Genomic DNA, 20,722 nt, shown 5'->3' on the forward strand with positions numbered 1-20,722 from the left:
TTTCAGCTAGGCGGACGACAGACTAAAAATATGTCTGGAAAGATGATTTCGACAAAGTAGACGAAATTTTAATTTAGGTGGGAGTGTTGTGCTACTAATATTATTCAGCAACAGAATACGGAAGACAGGATTCAATATAGTCATTTTTTATTGGCTCTGTAAGATTGGATGTCGCTTTTAGGCGCCTCACGAAGAGTTTCCTTAAAATCATTAGATCCATGCTCTGACTCTATACACATATTATTAAAAAATATCTCGAGAATTAACCACAATTTGATCTCAAGACCTTCGATATCATAAACGGCCACTTTACCAGTCGTCCATTAAGGACGCATTAACTAATCAATATGTAAGTACCTAGTATCTAAAAATATTTAAAATAAAAATGAATATTTTTCAATTAACAAATTAACTTATAATATTCTCAAATGAACGTACGTATGTACATTGAACGCTTTGAATATTTTATAAATTCTCTCGTATGTGTAAGAGAGGTTTCTGAATAAGCAATAGTTTTTAATATAACGTACTTAATATTATTGATTATTATTATTAAGTTTCTAGAAAATAGAAATATGTTGAATCAAAAAAACATTTTTATCCTTATCAAATCGATTTTCATCACGAGTCATATTTAGTATATTTTTCTATAAGGAATGTTTTTAACTACTTAGGTCGATAATATAATACAATTTATTTATATACTTAAATGAATTTTACTTTATATCCCATTCATATACACATAGATAATATACAATTTTACTGAATATAACACATGAAACATACCATCATACATAAGTACTTATGTGGTACGTTACGTTGGGTAACAAAGGTGTTGTCGGTATAAAAAAATAATTATTCTATTACATTACTTCAAGGCATGTTATACTTACAAGTACTGGTAATTAGATCTAAAAAATAGAGCAAAAACGTGGTAATATAATACCCATATCTGTTTGTCCTTGGAAGTTAGAATAAATGCATAATTAGAAGTATTATTGCGAATAAAATAAATTGATTCTCAGACCACAGGCATTCGTAAAATAATATTAAAACATGCTTATAAAAAGCTTGCAGTGGTAAGATGTAAACACTTACGCTCAACACTTTGAGATCCATGCTTGGGAAAAATCTATTATTAATAATTAATTGAACTGGCATTTACTAGCATGAATTTAATTATAGAATTGTCTCCACAAAGCAAGTTACGATTTATATATATTAATTAAATCACAATATAACCTATCGAGTATGAACATTATTCTCTATAATATTGAATACTTTTAGCTTAGCTCAAAAACCTGATCCAGTAGTGGAAAATCGCACAATTTTTCATGTGATAAATGTTTAATAATTACGTGATTAACCAATCGAAGCAAGTTCGCCTCAGTTGAAAATACGCTGTTCTTTATCTTTTTTTTCAATCATTCGATCGAAGGGTTTTTAGTAGAATATCAAAAGCATTAAATGCTTGCACTAAAAAAACTACAACAGTTGCCCTACCAATAAAGTGATGATACAAATGGCGTTCAGTTTAGATTTAGTATACGAATAAATATTATTTTAAACAACATGACAATATTGCTTAATTAAAATTCAACATTAAAGTTGTGTGTTTGCGTCAACGCAAGCTATTTTGCTATATGTATATCTAGTGCCATCAATAAAATATTAATACCACCTCAGAGTAATAATATAAAGAGAGTGGGTATTTTTCAACAAAATGAAGCCGTGTTTTTTGCGTATAACGTACAGTAGAACCTCAATTTTATTATTATTAACTTAACTATGAAACGTTTTACCACCGTGTCGCTACTCAGTATGGCTACTAAATTTAAACGCAACGTAGTTAACCATATTTTCTATTAAATTAACTATAAATAATTATGACTTACTTTATATTTAATGCAAAAACAATAAATTTCAACACGTGGTAGCAGTTTTTAAATGACTGTCGTCACCCAAATCAATATAGTTACCGGCAACGTGTACAAAATATATTTAATTCAGCTGTAGAAATTCTATCTTACTCTAGCGCATATTGCAGAGATATAAGCGTGCCGAATGCTTTCTCACTCGCACTTATGGTTCGTTTTTGTTCAGGTCTTGATTGATACCCTGTGACCTATACTTTAATACTTTGATATTCATGATTTTCTTTCAATATAACGGCCCTATGCGAATCCATATTAGGTGTGGTTATGCCAATTCACAAATATATGCCAGATAGGGTAGGAAAATAACCCAGATGGCATAATAAAATGCAAGATTTTTTCAAAATTGAGTTTGAAGAGCCTACAAACAATCATTTCAAAAATATATATCACAATTAATTATAAACATCATTTGTTTAAGAACAAAGATCAAAAAAGAATTTAGTATTTTACAACTAATTGAATAGGTTATAAAATTTGAAATTTGCAAGGAAAAAAATGTGATTTATCTGTTTGCAACGCAGTGCAAGATACAAATAGATGCACACGCATTATCTATATCTGTCTGCGCATTGAACACACTCAACGCATTGAGCGCATCTACAATAATGTTGACAGGTGACGCTGCTAGCTGGTACTTTTACCTATTAAGATATAAACTGCATCATACCTAAGGCCAGCATGTTAATTTTCGAGCAAATCAGGTGTAATATTCTAGCTTTATTATGAGAAGTTTCACGCTGTTTGCGTTCGAAAATCGCTAGATTTAACGCCATGCGCCAAATAGAAATTTTGCAGGGTACTCAAAAATGCTAGAGCTGATAAGAAAAACTTTAAGTTGTGCAACACTGATTATGTGTCCTCTCTTTTAATAACCACGATTTATGGTGACAGTACATTCTAAATAAATAATAGTAACTGTATACCAGAGGTAAACTATTGTATCTCCAAAAATCGTGAAATGGAATTATTGTTATATTTTTACTTCATTACTTATCCTGCATACATGGTAAACAGCTGTAACTCATATTACTTTATTATTAAAGTTAAAAATTAAAAATGTCATTGTAACTCCATAACTATTAGAGGTAAACAACAGTAAGAAAACATACAATTATTTTGATGAAACTTATAATCCGACTACAGCGGTAAACAATGGTAAGTCCATGTTACCAGACATAGAAAATATGCTTGTTTTGATAAATAAATAAATTTGATATTTTCGTTTCGGTAATTCGTCTCTCCTGTAAAGTTGTCATTTTGGATATACCGTAGTTTACCTCTGGTATACAGCAGTTTATTTCCTAAAATACAATATTATGTAAGTAAAAGCAAAACAAATTACCTATATTTTTGGACAAAGAAAAATATTAATCATTAACACACTTTCATACGCACATGGATTGTTATTATTTCACTACTTTGCTTACGATATTAATAATTCATTCAGAATTTGAATGAGTTAAATTGCGGTGGAGTATCGACACTGTGGATAGGTAGTTAGGTACATAAAATGAGGCACGTCTCTTTTGAATTATCGTCCATAATACATCACACGAAATTGAATCGCGGTTGCCCAGTGAGTATAATATCCCGATTTCAATTAGTTCTTTGATCATATGAGGAAAAATCTAAAAACTACGTGCGCAAATTAGGGCTGCCTCAATTTAATAACCGAAAATATTATTTATCGTTAAATCACGATTTATGGTGTATTAATTAGATACCCATTATTTTTATAGTTTTTTTAGTATTATAGAAGGTAATATGATATTATGGAATCCGTTCGTCAGATGTTTTAGTAGATCATAATTAACTTGTTCAATGTTATATACAAACAACTATGTACAGAAACACTAAACGCTACATCTTCGGTGATCTGTATCTATTAAAAAATATTATATTGGATAGTACAGACTTATCTTAATACATATCTACGTGAACAAATTAATCTAATATATAAAAATTAATATTTGTGTGTTTGTTTGTTCGTATTTAATGCGCAGCCATACCGTTCATCCGATTGCGATAAAACTTTGTAAACTTATTGCTTGCACTTGCGGGAAGAGTATAGGCTATACTAATATATAAAAATGAATGTCTGTCTGTCTGTCCCGTATGCGTTTCTATACCATTCATCCGATTGCAATGAAATTTTGGTAAGGGGTTGTATGCACATCCATGAAGGTTTCTGAATTAGAAAAATCCTCACTTCTTCTTCTTCTTCATTCTATTTTCTTTTATTCGTATGGTTCCTATACCATTCATCCGATTGCAATGAAATTTTGGTAAGTGGTTGTATGCACATCCATAAAGGTTTTTGAATTAGAAAAATTATCATCTTCTTCTTCTTCTTCATTCTATCTTCTTTTATTCGTATGGTTCCTATACCATTCATCCGATTGCGATGAAACCTTCGTCAGTTGTTGTGTTAACACCCGCAAAGGTTTCTGAAATAGTACAACTGTCTTCTTCTTCTTCTTCTTCTTCATTTTATCTTCTTTTATTCGTATGGTCCCTATACCATTCATCCGATTGCAATAAAACTTTCGTCAGTTGTTGTGGTAACACCCGCAATGGTTTTTGAATTAGTACAATCATCTTCTTCTTCATATTTTTCTTCTATTCTATATTCTTCTATTCGTATGCGTTCCTATTCCATTCATCCGATTGCAATAAAATTTTCGTCAATAATTGTGCCAACACCCGCGAAGGTTTCTGAATTAGTACAACCATCTTCTTCTTCTTCTTCTTCTTCTTCATTCTATATTCTTTTATTCGTATGGTCCCTATACCATTCATCCAATTGCGATGAAATCTTCGTCAGTTATTGTGGTAACACCCGCAATGGTTTTTGAATTAGTACAACTATCTTCTTCTTCTTCCTTGGTTCCTATACCATTCATCCGATTGCAATGAAATTTTGGTAAGTGGTTGTATGCACATCCATGAGGTTTCTGAATTAGAAAAATCATCATCTTCTTCCTCTTCTTCATTCTATCTTCTTCTATTCGTATGCGTTCTTATACCATTCATCCAATTGCGATGAAAATTTGACCAGTTGTTGTGCGCATGCCCACGAAGATTTCTGAATTAGAAAATCATCTTCTACTTCTATTCTTATGCGTTCCTATACCATTCATCCGATTGCAATGACATTTTGATCAAGTGTTGTGCCCTTGCCCGCAAAGGTTTCTGAATTAGTACAATCATCTTTTTCTTCTTCTATTTGTATGCGTTCTTATGCCATTCATCCGATTGTGATGAAATTTTGACCAGTTGTTGTGCGCACGCCCGCGAAGGTTTTTGAATTAGTACAACCATCTTCTTCTTCTATTCGTATGCATTCCTATACCATTAATCCGATTGCAATGAAACTTTGGTGAGTTGTCATGCGCATGCCCACGAAGATTTCTGATTTAGAAAATCATCTTCTTCTAATATTCGTATGCGTTCCTATACCATTCATCCGATTGCGATGAAACTTTTGTCAGTTGTTGTGCGCACACTTGCGAAGGTTTCTAAATTATTATTATATAAAATACAAAGTTTGTTGTTTGTTTGTTCCATCCAATTTTGATTTTTTTTTTTACTACATATTAATAACATTAATAACGTTTTCATATTTTGGATTCGATTTTAATTTAGTGTTCTTATGTTTGACCTTTACTCCTATTAGAATTATTTTCATATTGCCATATTGTATTACACAGATATTTTAATATTAAAAAAATAATTAACTCTTATTATTTTTCAAATATCTAAGATAAATATAACCACGAAGTGACCCTGTGCGAAGCCGGGTACTTCAGCTAGTATTGTATAAAAACTATTAACAAAAATGTTTATAACCACATTTAATATCTGTTGGACAATAGTCATAGTTTAGCGCGTATGGCACTGATTTTTTATCAGGGTTTTATAATCGCAAGGGTCTATTTACATTCTACAATAATACCGTTTTAAAATAAAAGCAAATAAATTTGATGCTATGAAATTCATTAAAGAAAGCACGCTTTACGCAACTATGTCTTATAAACGAATATAATATGTACGACATAGAGAATTGTGTCACCGATGAAGGCATTATCGAAACCGGGGCTAACTCAAAACAATATGCATTTTTTGAGATCCTAAAATACCAATTTGGGGTTCGGGGTGCGATTTCTGTTGAGGTCACAATGCATATAGGTACATTTATTATTATGTAATTTTCTCAAGCCCAGGTATTTCTATGATTACCACAACTACACGACTCTACATGGTATGTTGTGATAATAAAAACTAAGAAAAGATAGTACGTATAGAACAATATATTATAATTAATAATCTAATTTATCAGAGATTTATAATATTCTTTAGGAATCGGGATAAGCAAACTCTGTAGGTATATCGACGGATGGTTACTAAACAAGATTTTTCTGAAATAGTTTAAAACTCTCATCAGTTAAGAGTTAACTCTTAGTATTAATTTTATGATAATTTTTCAAATTATGTATTTCTTGAATTAATTAAAAATACACATTTTGTGTGTTAAACTGATATTCATGCAATGACCTAAATCCTTATAAGTACAGGCAGAGGCAAAAACTTAGGGTCGTCTATATTATGTAATGTAGTTAACTTTACTATAAACCTTTGATGAAAATTCTATTAGTTTATGTAAAATAAAACAAAATATATTTTACACTTACATTTTCCAACCGATAAAATATTAGGTATAATGATACTTATCAAATTAATACTATACAATTTGTGTTATTCTATGATTATTTATCTTTTGTTTTAAGTATTTTTTTTGCAGATGTCTTCTCATTAGATGGAGCATGTGGACACCACGCGGCGCCACCATGCCAACAGATCAACTGTATACAATCTATATACCCTCTAGATTCAGTCGCATTCCAGGATATCAGAATCCTGTTGGCTTGCTAAATAAACAATCCAGATCGATAATGTCCTTAAGCATCGTGCCCAAACTAGATTCAACTTTGACTGCAACTTTTATTTTTTTATTTTTTTATTTTTCTTATTTTATCGGTTCAATTCAACAAAACCATAATTTTGGCATATGCATGTTTCTATATTATAATCAGCATCATTGCCTGGTGTAGGTATATATTGGCGCTTTCTAATGTGGTTTATTAAGAGATTTTTCTGAGAAATAGTTGTTAGACCTAACTATAGGTCTGGAAATATGAACTAAGAACACATATAAAACAAATGTGAATTTTTCAGATGTGAGATTCGAACTTTACATTCACGGTTTCAGAAGTAGATATTTTGTGGAAGCTCTCTCTAGGTATATATTAGCCGTACTAAAAATAAATATTTACTTTGGAAAAGGATTTTTATATTACAGTTATTTTTATTTTATAATTTCATTAATACGTCGATATAAAACAGAGGTCAATAATTTTTAAATGCCATGACCCTGGATTTAATAAAAATCCAGATCCAGTTTCCATCAACATGTCAACCCTGATTCTAGTAGCCATAGCAATCAACGGTCTCATATAATATTATAAAAGACCACATTACCTTGACACAGTACTTCGTTTAATTTTACTTTCACTGAATTACATTATACTCCGGCATAGGTAAGCCAGATATCACAGGCTGTGACAGTACAACAAAAGACCCCAGATTGATTGCTCGATATTAAGTGTTAAATAGGAGTAATAAAATGGAGGAGGTATGTGACCATGCCGCAAGCTGCCTCACTTGAGGCACTTGTATGCCGGATCTATAGAATTCGTGTTTATCAATTGATTGATAATGAATGGATTCAGTATTAATATTTTTGTTCAATTATTATGAATATGATAAATGAAAATAGGGCATTAATCATTTATACATAATGGTTATTTAGTAATTGTTTGAATAGTTCAAGTTCGAATTATAATAATAATGTGAAATGATATTTCCTTACCCAATGTCATAATATGGCTTTACTAGTGATTATCGATATACTACAAAAAATATATATAAATGAGTAAATTAGTGGCGAAGACTCTTAAGACCTTCTCAAAAAAATATTTTTTAATTGCATATTGACATATTTATATACTTACTTAATCACTTCATTATTTTATGTTCTATAAAAATAATTTATTTTGCCAACGAGAGATGTCGTATATATGTAAGAATGTATTACAGTATTACACAGGTTGCAAAACAATCTGCATAGGTATTAAAAAATATACCACAGCGCGTCATCTATCTTGACGTAAATAAATTTCCGATTGTGTGTGAAATAATTCTGAATTTTTTTCGTACGGACTTTACGTCTCGTAACCTCAGCAAGTCTGTTGATTTGTATGAAATAATGTAAGCTCCTATCGCAGTGCCTAAAACATTCGCGCATAATATTGTTGTCACGACTGCGCACTTTGTCGAAAATCATTAATAATTAGATAATTAAAAAAATAATTTCAACGGCGTTTAATCGAATATTAATAAATAAGTATACATTGTATTTAAAAATAAAAATAAATTTTATGTAATGATTTTTGATGGGTATAAATGTTTTGAAAAATACGTATTTTAAACACATCGCTCATTTTTATGTCGTCAATGAGTTTTTGAATGACATTTATTAGTGTATACATATTCGTACTATTCTCGTAAGTATACCTGATAAGTGTGCTCTTTTTATCAGTTCTCCACAGCCTACCTCTTTCCAAAAGTCACCCTCCGCCACTTGTAAATATTATCAGTTAGCAGTATCAGCTTTCATAATTATTTTCATACGTCTTCTCCCTGTTTCCTTCTCTCTCATATGTTTACCTACCTGTTTTAGGCTGTTTTTGTTCTGTGCAATTATTCGTATGTGAGCTGAGCTGATGCATCAGCGTGACGGAGTTTTTGTAGTCTTCTGATTTTGCCGAGCACGCCATCACTGTACTCGATCATTTACCAAGCAGCAACGCATAGCTGACGGTTATTCCACATCCTTAATATTTATATTTGTCGATTGATTGTGAATGCTGCTTAAAGTTACAGTAGGTTAAAGCACTCTATTCTTATAATAATTACCCGATACCCGATTTTTCGATACTGTAATCACTTGATTTGCTATTACCGCACTGTAAGCATCTGTCGTATTAAACTAATATGAGAGTATCATTAAAACCAACATTTTGTTGATTCTTTCACGACCCGATTAAAATAAACGATTATGATGACAATATAAATATGTACTTAGATAAATAACATTAGAAATTCAATACTGTCAAAAATACAATCAACGTAGAGAGGCCTTCATCCAGCAGTGGATTTATTGAGGCTCGTGATAATAATGGCATTATATATAGATAGGTAGATAATAATATAATATCACTGATTTTGATAAATATAACAATTCATGTGTAAGTAAGGAGTAGAATAAGGCTGAGGACGCCTTCATCCAGCAGTGGATAGGTCAAGATTGATGATCATAGGGACGATAAAAATACGTAGATATTATGCAATATGACACATTTTGATAACTATAACAATTCGTATTAATTTCTTTCGTTGTTTACAATGGCAACTTTGTTAGTTTAATATGACTATATTGTGATCTATGGAAATTAGTAGCCTAGGTAATTATTCAATGAAAAAAAGAGTGCGTAACAGCCACAAAGAAGTATTTTAAAAAATCAAATTTGGAATATCATGTTATCTATGAAATGGCGGACAGTGGCGGACGCTGCTGTTGAAAGATAATTTACGTAGTGAATTGTACCAAGATTATTGTTTTCTCATCGGAAAAAAGTGCGCCAATGCCTACATTACGGTATTTGAATAAAAATACTCGATTCCGTTTATCAATTAAAGGAGTAGAAGGTCTTAAGCGACGAAGACGTCATTCTGCTGTGCGTTAAATGAAATATGGCGAATCGTATACGGTATATGAGAGAATATCGGATATAAACGTCACGTACCTGTAAAATCATTGGAAATTTCTGAAATGTGGCCATTTCAATCGGTAGATGAATCGGTAGCGCACATTTTGAAGTGAAGATGTAAAAATAACAATAAAATATCGCTTAAATGGGCTGTTGGTGCGTTTTCCAAAATCTCTTAGGATAATAATATATAGGAGATACTTAAACGAATATTAATTTGTGACTATTATCTACTGTTGCTTAGATTAGACAGGGTTTAATTGAATATTAAAAACTAACAAACACTATTAATTATACATTGTAGTCTTAGTTTAATGAAAACAAATACGTTTGACTAACAAAGTTTAGTGTGCACTATTTATGTCGGATCTTAACAGCCTACCTCCATTCCTCGCCACGGATACTCATAATATTACATTAATTAATAATATAATATGGAAAGTAATCTTTATATTAATATACAAAAAGTTGGGAGGTATGTGTCGGACAAATATCATCAACAATAATTGAAATAATGATAATAATATGATGCATAATAGTTTCAGATATTCTTTACTCAATGTACGTATTATGTATGTATTGAATCAATTTAAAACGTCACTCATTTTTCACTACGATTTTTGATTTCATTTCGTTTTCCATCTGGACATTTTAAAATGAAAAACTATACTAACGTAATAGCGTTTCAAGGTTTTTTCCCTGGCGACATTTTTCATCGTTCTGTCCATGACAGACCAATCAGAGTATTGCAGATATAATATTATATCTCAAACAGTTCTTCAAATAAGTATATAAAAAAATATCTGACAGTTAATAAATTATTCATCATGATACTGATAAGTATGTATCTGAATTACTGTAGAAATAAATAAAACATAAAAAATCCCTTAAACATGTACCTAACTGATTTTTTTAAAACGGTACATGTTCAAATACGCGCGTTAACATGATCTTACTCCCTACTTCATTTATCGTTTGTCAATTTATGTGCTACGGCCGTATGTTGTAGCTTAACCACTGGAAAATGCCAATAAAAATGGCGTATTTCAAAAAAATACTACCTTATTCTTAGGTCAATAATTATTATGAAGCAAACATTATTCGTAAAATGTCTATCACATTTGAATGGCCAAAGACATGGTTTATAATCAGTATCCTTAGAGTTATCTTAAAATGTGTAAATCTTGCCCATTTTTTGAATAATAAAATGCCTAATTCTTGTCAAATTTGGGATCACAGAGATTATCAATATCATTTTTTATCGTAAATATTTCACTATTATAATAATGTCGAGATAAATTTTACTAATGGCTTTATAAATGCTTTTAAAAATTAATAAATGTAAAAAATTTTAACACCACTGCACGTGGATGTACTGAAATATGACTATATTCTAAATCATTAGAGCATGAGGTTTAAAAGAATATTATTTTATGTAATAATTTTTTTTATACAGTCATCAAATGTTTGAAATAAATATAAAGGATAATAAGGCTTCAAAATTATATAAATAGATTATCTACAACGTTTAAGGAATGTCCAGGATCATGCTTTGAAAATGAAATAAAAGCTCCATTTTGACGTACGCTGAGCATGTGGGCCGTTAATATGTTACGATGATTACAGTCAAACAGTCAAAGTAGTAAGTAAAAACAGTCAAATTTTGAGAGTGAATTGGTTGCTCATGAAAGATGTGAGGGTTTTCCAAGCCCCCAAATTCGAACACACGGTTTTATTTGCACACCTACCGTGGTGGAAATACGGTTCGTCGCTGACGAATATATCCGATGTAAAATAGTAAATGATCCAGCGACTCTAATGCCCCTGCTCCATTCGTACGCAAGCCAGAAGATTAAATTTTACATTCTTCGGACTTTTTCTTCGCATACAGAGCATCACGAGTCTGCGGTCTTATAAGTGCGCTTACCAGGTTCGTTGGGTTTCAAACATGTTTGATATTTTTACTCACTGTGTTTCCAGAATTTGTGCGTCAACTACTATGTAAATTCGGTTCGACATTAAGACACAATCATAAGAATTGAAAAAAAATCTGCATTCGTTCCAAACTTTTTTATTGATAAAATTGTTAATTTAAATAATAAAAAATGAGATAGGTATTTATCAATTGTTTTTTATTTGATTTTATGAATTTAAGATTACGTGAAATTTATGTTGTTTTCACTACTATATTATTTTATGCAAATCTGCATGGAAATATAAAAATAAATCAGTATTATCGGAAGACATTACCTTTTTTACTCGATCGTTGATCGCCCGTTGGTCAGTGGCAGCGCATAGACAAATCGGGTAACTTATTGTCCTCGGAAGTTTGGCTTTTCAATGAAGCGTATTCACATGACTAATAGTATCATATTATTACATTATGCATAATATCTCAAAAATAATATCCATTTCGAATGCACCATTAGGTCAGATAACGGTGCTAAACTTTTACGTAAACTATTTGATCACCTATATAATATATTGTATCCATTGGGTTATCGCAAATGGAGTACTTATCGCATTTGTCTATGCACTATTTGTCTGGCCCATCTTTATTATAAAGGTTTTGGCATGCCTAATTAGTTAGGTACGTTAATACTTACTTGTGTTTACTTCCATCCATTCGATCCGTTTTTTGTATGACGTGATGTCTAACTTGCATCTTTTCATGCCACGTTGTGAAACAAAATAAAATGGAAAACAGCTGAATGTCTACAAAACATAGACAAATAGTTCTAACTTTCCCATCTTGATAGAACTGTTGACAAATTGTCATGCATTCAAACAAAATGTAAGAAGCGACCGTCCTACTTCTACAAAGTGCCATTTCCACTGATGCTTAGTTTTAAGTTGGGGAAGAAATCAAAGTACACTTACCGATAAGAGATAAGAGATTCGCGAGAGAAATTCCCTAATGGTCCATTCGAGTTTTAAAACTGCACTAAGGCGGGACACATCTTCGAATGCACTTGGGCGATGTGAGAATTTTCGTGAAACTCGGAAGTATTACTGAGAATTATTGACATCTACCAAAATGCGGTTAAAACGTAATCTTAATTGAATTTTACCTCCATAGCTTACTTTAAACAATTTAGATTAAATGCTTATTTGGGTCACGTGTATTCACTCAAACTCACATATTCATTTTTCGTACAATATGTGTATTTATACGAAGTAAATGAATCAATGAGAAACAAGTGATTCCTAAATTCCAATTAATTGCCTTCGTGGGGTGGGGGGGTATTATAAGACAAGGAGACACTGAAAAGTAGAGGGACGCTAGAATGCTCAAAAGTAATATTCATCTGAAAGAATCATTTTACGTGTTTTGAATTAATCATGATGTTTTATGCTAAAAAACACACACACCGAATTAAATGATTTTCCACATAAGTATGTGTTTTCAGTGTAAGTATATATATTATCTTTTATATTATATAATAAATTTCTTTACTGATACAGTCTCTGTGTATCGCTGAATATCGAGAGAGGTGAAGGATTCAAATATTTTTTGAAATATTTATTATGATCTTCTTAGGATCGGAAATGGTCAAAAAAATGTATGTATGGTCAATTTGAATCCATCAACCTCTTGCAACTTACAACATATTATATTTTCATACTATTGACTCGGAATGGTCTTACAATATTATTGACAATAAACCTTACAATACTTTGTGAAGCGGACAATTAATATTTCAACTATTGACATAAATATCTAGTAAAAAATCTGTAGGTATATTTTCATTGCAATGCAAAGACGCTATAATTGCAGTAAATTATCTTATTTGTATTTATGTTTGCGGCCAATCCTCTCAAAACTTTGTTTAGGTAAATCCACTCTACGGATGTTCTGTTTTAATTTACAGTAGATACATACAAGTAAGGGTACAAGGTTTTTATTAAATTACATAATATTAAAAGGGTTTTAAAAAATATGGACCCGCATTTGCTTAAGGCGTAATATCCTTTGATGCGAACGAATTTCCATTTACGGTTGTCGATTATTATTATCATTACGACTAGCAATATATATTTAAATAACGATTTGATTGTAGTTATATTTTACTTGTTAAAAGTCAAAGAATAGCATGTTTGCATTGCTGACAAACAAAGAAATATATGCGCACGAATTTCCAGAACTTACACACTGCACCAGAGGCGAAATGGAATGACATAGTACATAAATTATTATTAGTAACGTTAATTTGTAAATATTATAAAGTTATTATGATACAATTTGGTTTACGGGAAGCAAGGCTTGAACCGCGCCAATTTTCACAGCCGATTTTGGTAAAATTCATGAATTCAAGAATGAAAACCTAACCTTACCTTACATAACTTAATACTACTAATATATTAATATACGAATATAATATATAATACTATTTTTTTGTTTTAAAACTATCCAACATGAAAATTAACGACTAAGACATACCTGACACATGTAGAGAAAGTACCTACCTAATATTCTTTATACAACCTCTTAACAATTCTAACGTGTGGTAAGTGTGATTTTCCGACCATGTCCGATCCTAATAGGATCATATGGGCCTCCACAGAGTAGAGGTTTGTATTAACAGATTTTTGTTTTTTTACGAAAAATGGATGTCAGCCACTTGCTCAACCTATTAGGTCCATACCCTGACTCACATACAAATTGAAAAACAATATATCGTCACTGTTCTGGCAGAAGACACTAATTCGAAAAAATTACATATTGAGTTAATTGTACCAAAATTTTCATATTTCAAACTTTACCGTCTGGAAACCGTCTTAATAAATGAACAGTCTTTATTGTAAAGTCATCCTTTTTACGATTACTTAATAAACTCACATGATTGACCATTTCAAACATTTTAACAACTTCAAAGTCAAATTACTCAAAACTAGTATTCTCCAGTTAGTGTGTTCTGCCAGAACAGAGACGATATGTACTTGCCAGACTTAGGATTCGAACCTGAGACCCACGGCGTGATAGCCTAACGCTTAAGCCGCGCGGCCACCGTGGGTGTAAAAAAAATACACAACAAAATTATAAACCAGTTCTTCGTGATAAGTAAGGTTTTGAAAATTTATCGAATAAGTATATCGTCATTTCTTGTGAGAGACCAAAACTGTACATATTATAAACTATAATATACCAATCACGCTGAGAGTAAAGAGGCTACATTTGACCTGGGCGGATGCCAGAATAGAACCCTAACCTGACTTGCCTGTTCTTCAAGTCAAACGGATTTTGGCATCCTGGAAGGCCGCTAAATACTGTATATAGAGTTTGTATGGCGGAGCTACGAGATGCTGGTATGACCTGGTACGATGCAAGAAGACTAACTAATGAGAGGGATTATTGGAGGCACCGCGTAGTCTCCATATGCTCCAACTAAGAGGCGGATATGGCTGAAAAAAATTAATTAAAAAAAACAACATTTTTCCTTACAAGTTAGAATCGGGGTGCCGAAATTATGAATAGTTAAGTACATATAATTATACAATAATATTAATAAAATGATTTTTGTCGACAATAAGTGGGAATTGAATTGATAAATTGGCATGCCTGAGACGGTCCTGAGCTTCAGTATAGTTTATTCAGTAACAGTACCTTCCCACAATAGTCCTCGCAACATTATTTCGATGTTTCCTTTTGTACAGGAACAGAATGCCGACAGAACGGACTATCACGTACACATTTTATCTTTATATGACGTAATAAGATGGCATACATGAAGACGCATTACAACTTACAACTGTTTTGTTTATTATATTATCTACTTCAAGATTACATATTATAATATTATTTATATTCGAGCTACGATACGTCCATATTGATAACTTTACAGGAGAGGCAAAATAGTGACGTTATAGGTACAATATAATAGTACGTATATTATACGTAAGCTAGCTCTCACACCAAAACTCGTCCGCCTGCAACTTGTCGAATACGTCGATGTGATGTCATCGTTATTCACTAAACACACTTCGCACACTGCTGGAATAAAACATTTTACTTTGAAAAACTCATTTTGAGGCAACGAACATCATGCAACTATTTTCACCCGACATGCAGCGCAGGTATAATCCCGAAATGTCGCACTTCGCCATTCATTTTGGCTTCCCGAGTGACGTTACTGTCCTTGCACGGCGTTACTGTACGCACATAAGAAAGTTGCATGTTGCGCTCAGTTTTTATTTATAACTATTATCCCAGTCGAGACGATTTTCAATGTGCGACTGGGCTATGGCACTGGGCTCTCACCCGGGGGTTTCTTGCCAAACCCTATTTACCAGAAAGTAATGCAGAGGCAAATGTAATTTTTGGCAACCACATTTTAACATCTCCCATGTAGATTACAGCTCAAACCCTATTTATCTGAAATTAGTACATCGCAGTAGCTTTTGGTGCAAATGCTGCTACTTGCTCATATACATCTCATTATAGAGTATAGATTTTTAAGGGGGGACATGCTCAGCGTAGGTAAAAATGGAGCTTTTGTTCTATTTTCAAAGCATGATCCTTTTTTTTTAAACGGTAATTTTTTGAATAATAAAATGCCTAATTCTTGTCAAATTTGGGATCACAGAGATTATCAATATATTTTTTTTATCGTAAATATTTCACTATAATAATGTCGACATAAATAATATAATGGTTTTATAAATGCGTTTAACAATTAATAAATGTAAAAAATCTTAAAACCACTGCACATCCATGTACTGAAATGACTATATTCTAAAACAATAGAGCGAGAGGTTTAAAATAATACTATTTTATGTAATAAAAATACTTTATGCAGTCATCAAATGTTTAAAATGAATATAAAGGATAATGCGGCTTCAAAACTACATAAATAGCTTATCTACAACGTTTAAGGTATGTCCTGGATCATGCTTTGAAAATAGAAAAAAGCTCCATTTTGACCCACGCTGAGCACGTCCGCCCTTAACATCATTAATACTTTTCGAAAGTCCCATAATACCTATAAGTAGAGAAATACACAAACTAGTTTGTTGAACTTTTAAAACACCTCTTTTTATTGATATTTAACTCAAAAAATTGCTTCCAATAAAATTGTAAAAATTTGTCAATCACAAAAATATGATTATTTCATAATAATAATAATAATATCAGATAATAAATTTTGGAATACCATTTTTCAATTTTGATTTGTAGGTAGGTACCTACCACCAAAGTGATTCACACGTCATGGCAAAAACCATTTTAGCCAAATTTTGGATAGCGATAATATTTGTATGATTTAAAAAAAAAAAAATTAATTTAAAAGTTTTTTAAAATAATTTAAATCGAACTTCATTCTAAATAAATACTATATATTTTCATAGGTCGTAGGTACAAATCACCTTTTCGAACAGTTGATTGATGAATATGTCATTTAAATTGAATGCTCTTTTGACATCTTACGAATTGACTTGATGGTTTCATCTTATTTTTCTTCGTACAAACTATCGGAGACTGATTATATTCTGTGACAACAACATGCTAGTTATCCATTACGTGCACACTAAATATCTTTGAACACGGCTCAAAACTTGCGGCTTTTCACCTTGGAAAATCGATATATCTCGAAATTATATTTTAGCATTAGCGAAAGCATATTATTTAAATGCTTTGCAATGAAAGTATGTAATAAAAAAACACAAAAAAACAACGTGACAGAATATTCGAATACTCAGACAGTCCTGTGGGAAATATATTCTATTTGAGTAAATAATAAAATAACATTGATTAAACTTGCGATAAAAAATATTATAACAGTCTGTAAGTAAAACAATTTTAGCAAATGTTTAGTTTTTAATAGTATAGCGTGTGAAAGAAAAAGGGCGATAATTCTAAACTCACTATTACTCAGGAGATGTATAATTTGGCAGCGCAGATATGAGACAGATGTACTTAATATGTATTATGATCAATTTGACATATTGAAATGCATTTTCAGCATTTAGACTTATCGCCCTTTTCCATTTCGATTGCAAATAATTTGTATAGGTACATATTGATATTAATATGATATATTGGACAAAATTTTACACTTACACCTAAACAAAAATGCTGCGGGTACCTACGTCTGAAATTTAACAAAGTAGGATTTATTGTGAAAATAGTTTCTAGCCAAAGACGTTGAACTTTCCGATGGAGCTTTTATCTAATTTCCCAATAAAATCTCTATAGGCAACTTGGCGTAAATGTCACGTTTGTATGCAGAAAATAATTAATACTGTAATATTTTATATGACAATACGTGGTCTAGTGGTTCTTTTAATGCCATTATTTTAATATGTTTAGGCTCCATCTCTATACAGGAAGATTTTATTCAAAAAATTTGTGTCCCACTCCCAGCCTATGAAACTTATCGACTATATGCAACAGTCATGCTTATGACAATAAGTAGCATGGGTTAATTGTAACGAGTAACATCCCATAGTTATTCTCATTCCATGTAATGCATAACGTATAAGTCTATATTCTAATGAATTTAAGCTCTGTACTATCCCATTTAAGTCGTTTTTTGCGACCCGGATTTCGCCTTTCGGCATCGTCAGGCGTCGTGTACACTCACGTCACTCACCAAAGGTAAACACACACTGGACAACGAACTGTCTTTACTCTAGCTTATATAATAAATCAATACAATAAAGTAGATAAAAACCCCATTACCTACCTATCAAGTCAAAGGTTACAAAAAATTATTATATAAACTAGAGTAAAGAGAGTTCGTTGTCAGTGTGTGTTTGTTTACCTTTGGTGAGTGTACACGACGCCTGAAGATGCCGAAAGGCGAAACCCGGGTCGCAAAAAACAACTTAAATGGAATGGTACAGAACTTGAATCCATTAGAATTTAAATTCAAATTCCATCAAGTACTTTCAGTCGATAGTATTAATAGTATAAGTCTACTTTGAATTAATTTTGCAATTTCTCTGAAAGTCTTGGCAATGTCAGTTGTACTTTACCATTAAAACGACGACTTACTGTCATGTGATCAAATAGTTTATTTTATTCACTAATAAAAATACTCAAATCATTTCTATTACTTGTATGAATGATGGCTGAGTAATAAAATATTCTATTACTCGTTGCATAATGCAAGCATATCCGGCTTACGTGACTTCAGTACATTGCACTTCCGTTACTTACCACAGTTGCATCTTGCAAGTGTATACATATATTGATAGCATAATGTATGAATATGTACGTAGTTATATAATTATAATAATTCTAACGAGAAGAGCTTAATATTAATATGAGCTTTCCTGTCCTCTTCTAATTAGAATCTGATTAGAATCATGTGCTTTTTACGCTCGATACAAACGTCAACCCTATAGTATGTGTATACCTTATTGTCCAAAAATAATATTGATATGATAGATAGTTAGTAGTCACCGAATTATACGAATTTATTGAGGATTGATTTACGGCCAGTATTAACCTTCCCTTTACGATGCTAATAAATTTATCCGGTCCGGTGATATTACTTTCAGCTACCGCACGAGAATGACAATATTACAGTAAGTAAAATTTTAAATTATTAAATATATTGCTATATATTCTCACAGCGTACAAGAAAAGAAGGCCGGTCATAATACTACATTGATCGCACCGCTTACTTTTACATTTCTTTCACAATTGACACTCTTTGTCGCATATTATTTTTAGATGTATCTCTTTTGATCTCTTTTTTACAATTTGCATTGAGGTAAATTAAATCTGACGGATATCTATCAATTATGTGTATTTACTGGATCTACACTATCGATTTTGAATATAATAAATAACATTTTAATTAGATGTAATATTGATGATACTGGGAATAGGTAAAATATTATGATGACGAAGTGCATATTAACTGAAATATTTAAAGTTTATTGGACTGGGTAACCTAAGGTGACATTATAGTAACGGGAGTGTTAAATTCTTATAATGACAATACAGCGCCTCGTGTCATCGTGGCGTACTCTGTCAGTACTATAATAGCTGATAAAACTATATATGTACATACCAGTGCTCGAAATAGAAAATCTTATGAACAGGAGCGCTGAATAATCATTCAAAAATATCAAATTATGTTAATTATTTTTCGGATATCACAAAGGCGATATGCCTAATAATCCGGGTTTCATTTATACTTAAAGGGGCTCTGCGCTAATACACATTACCCCCCCCTCCCCCAATACAAAATTAAAATGTAGTTTTTTTAAATGGGTACCTACTTATTTTTCGTCAATTTTCTTAGAATTGGGCTCTTATCTTCAAAATTCTAGAAGCTCGTACATTTGTGTATCCCTTCGCTGCAAGGTTCTTTTGTGATTTCAAATTATTTTTCAGGTTACGGAGACCTACTAATTTAAGGTCCTGGACCTGTAGCCCCTTTAGCCCTTTTTGTAAACACATCTGAAGTCCAACAGCCTATATTATATTATAGACCTTATAAGACTAATCATTAATAAATAATATACCTATTTTGTCAGCGCCTCAGGCGAATTTTTTTTCCACGAATCAGTTCTTACAACTTTAAAAACTACATACCTACATGCAGTATTATCTCAATAACATGAAACGGAACGCAATTTTCCAAAGAAGCCACGAGCCGGAACGGTATCTTCTAGAATTTCACGAGCAGGAACGGCGTCTATTTGGTCTATTTTGAGCCCTGATACATACATCATTCATTACTATGTCATGATTTATTCACTATTATAGAATTATTGATATTAAAGCATAACACAACACTATTGACACCGAAAGTAAAAACTATATTTTATTGGTTTCTTTTGTATTATTATTAATTGGAATTACAGAAAATGTACTAAAATGACATCTCCTATGAAAATTGAGATGGTATACAAAATTAAAGTCTTAATAAAATAGTATACTTA

This window comes from Rhyacophila brunnea, unplaced genomic scaffold (assembly GCF_057557595.1).
Source record: "Rhyacophila brunnea isolate RB1 unplaced genomic scaffold, BYU_Rbru_1.0 scaffold_14, whole genome shotgun sequence".
In the NCBI taxonomy this organism is placed as follows: Eukaryota; Metazoa; Arthropoda; class Insecta; order Trichoptera; family Rhyacophilidae; genus Rhyacophila; species Rhyacophila brunnea.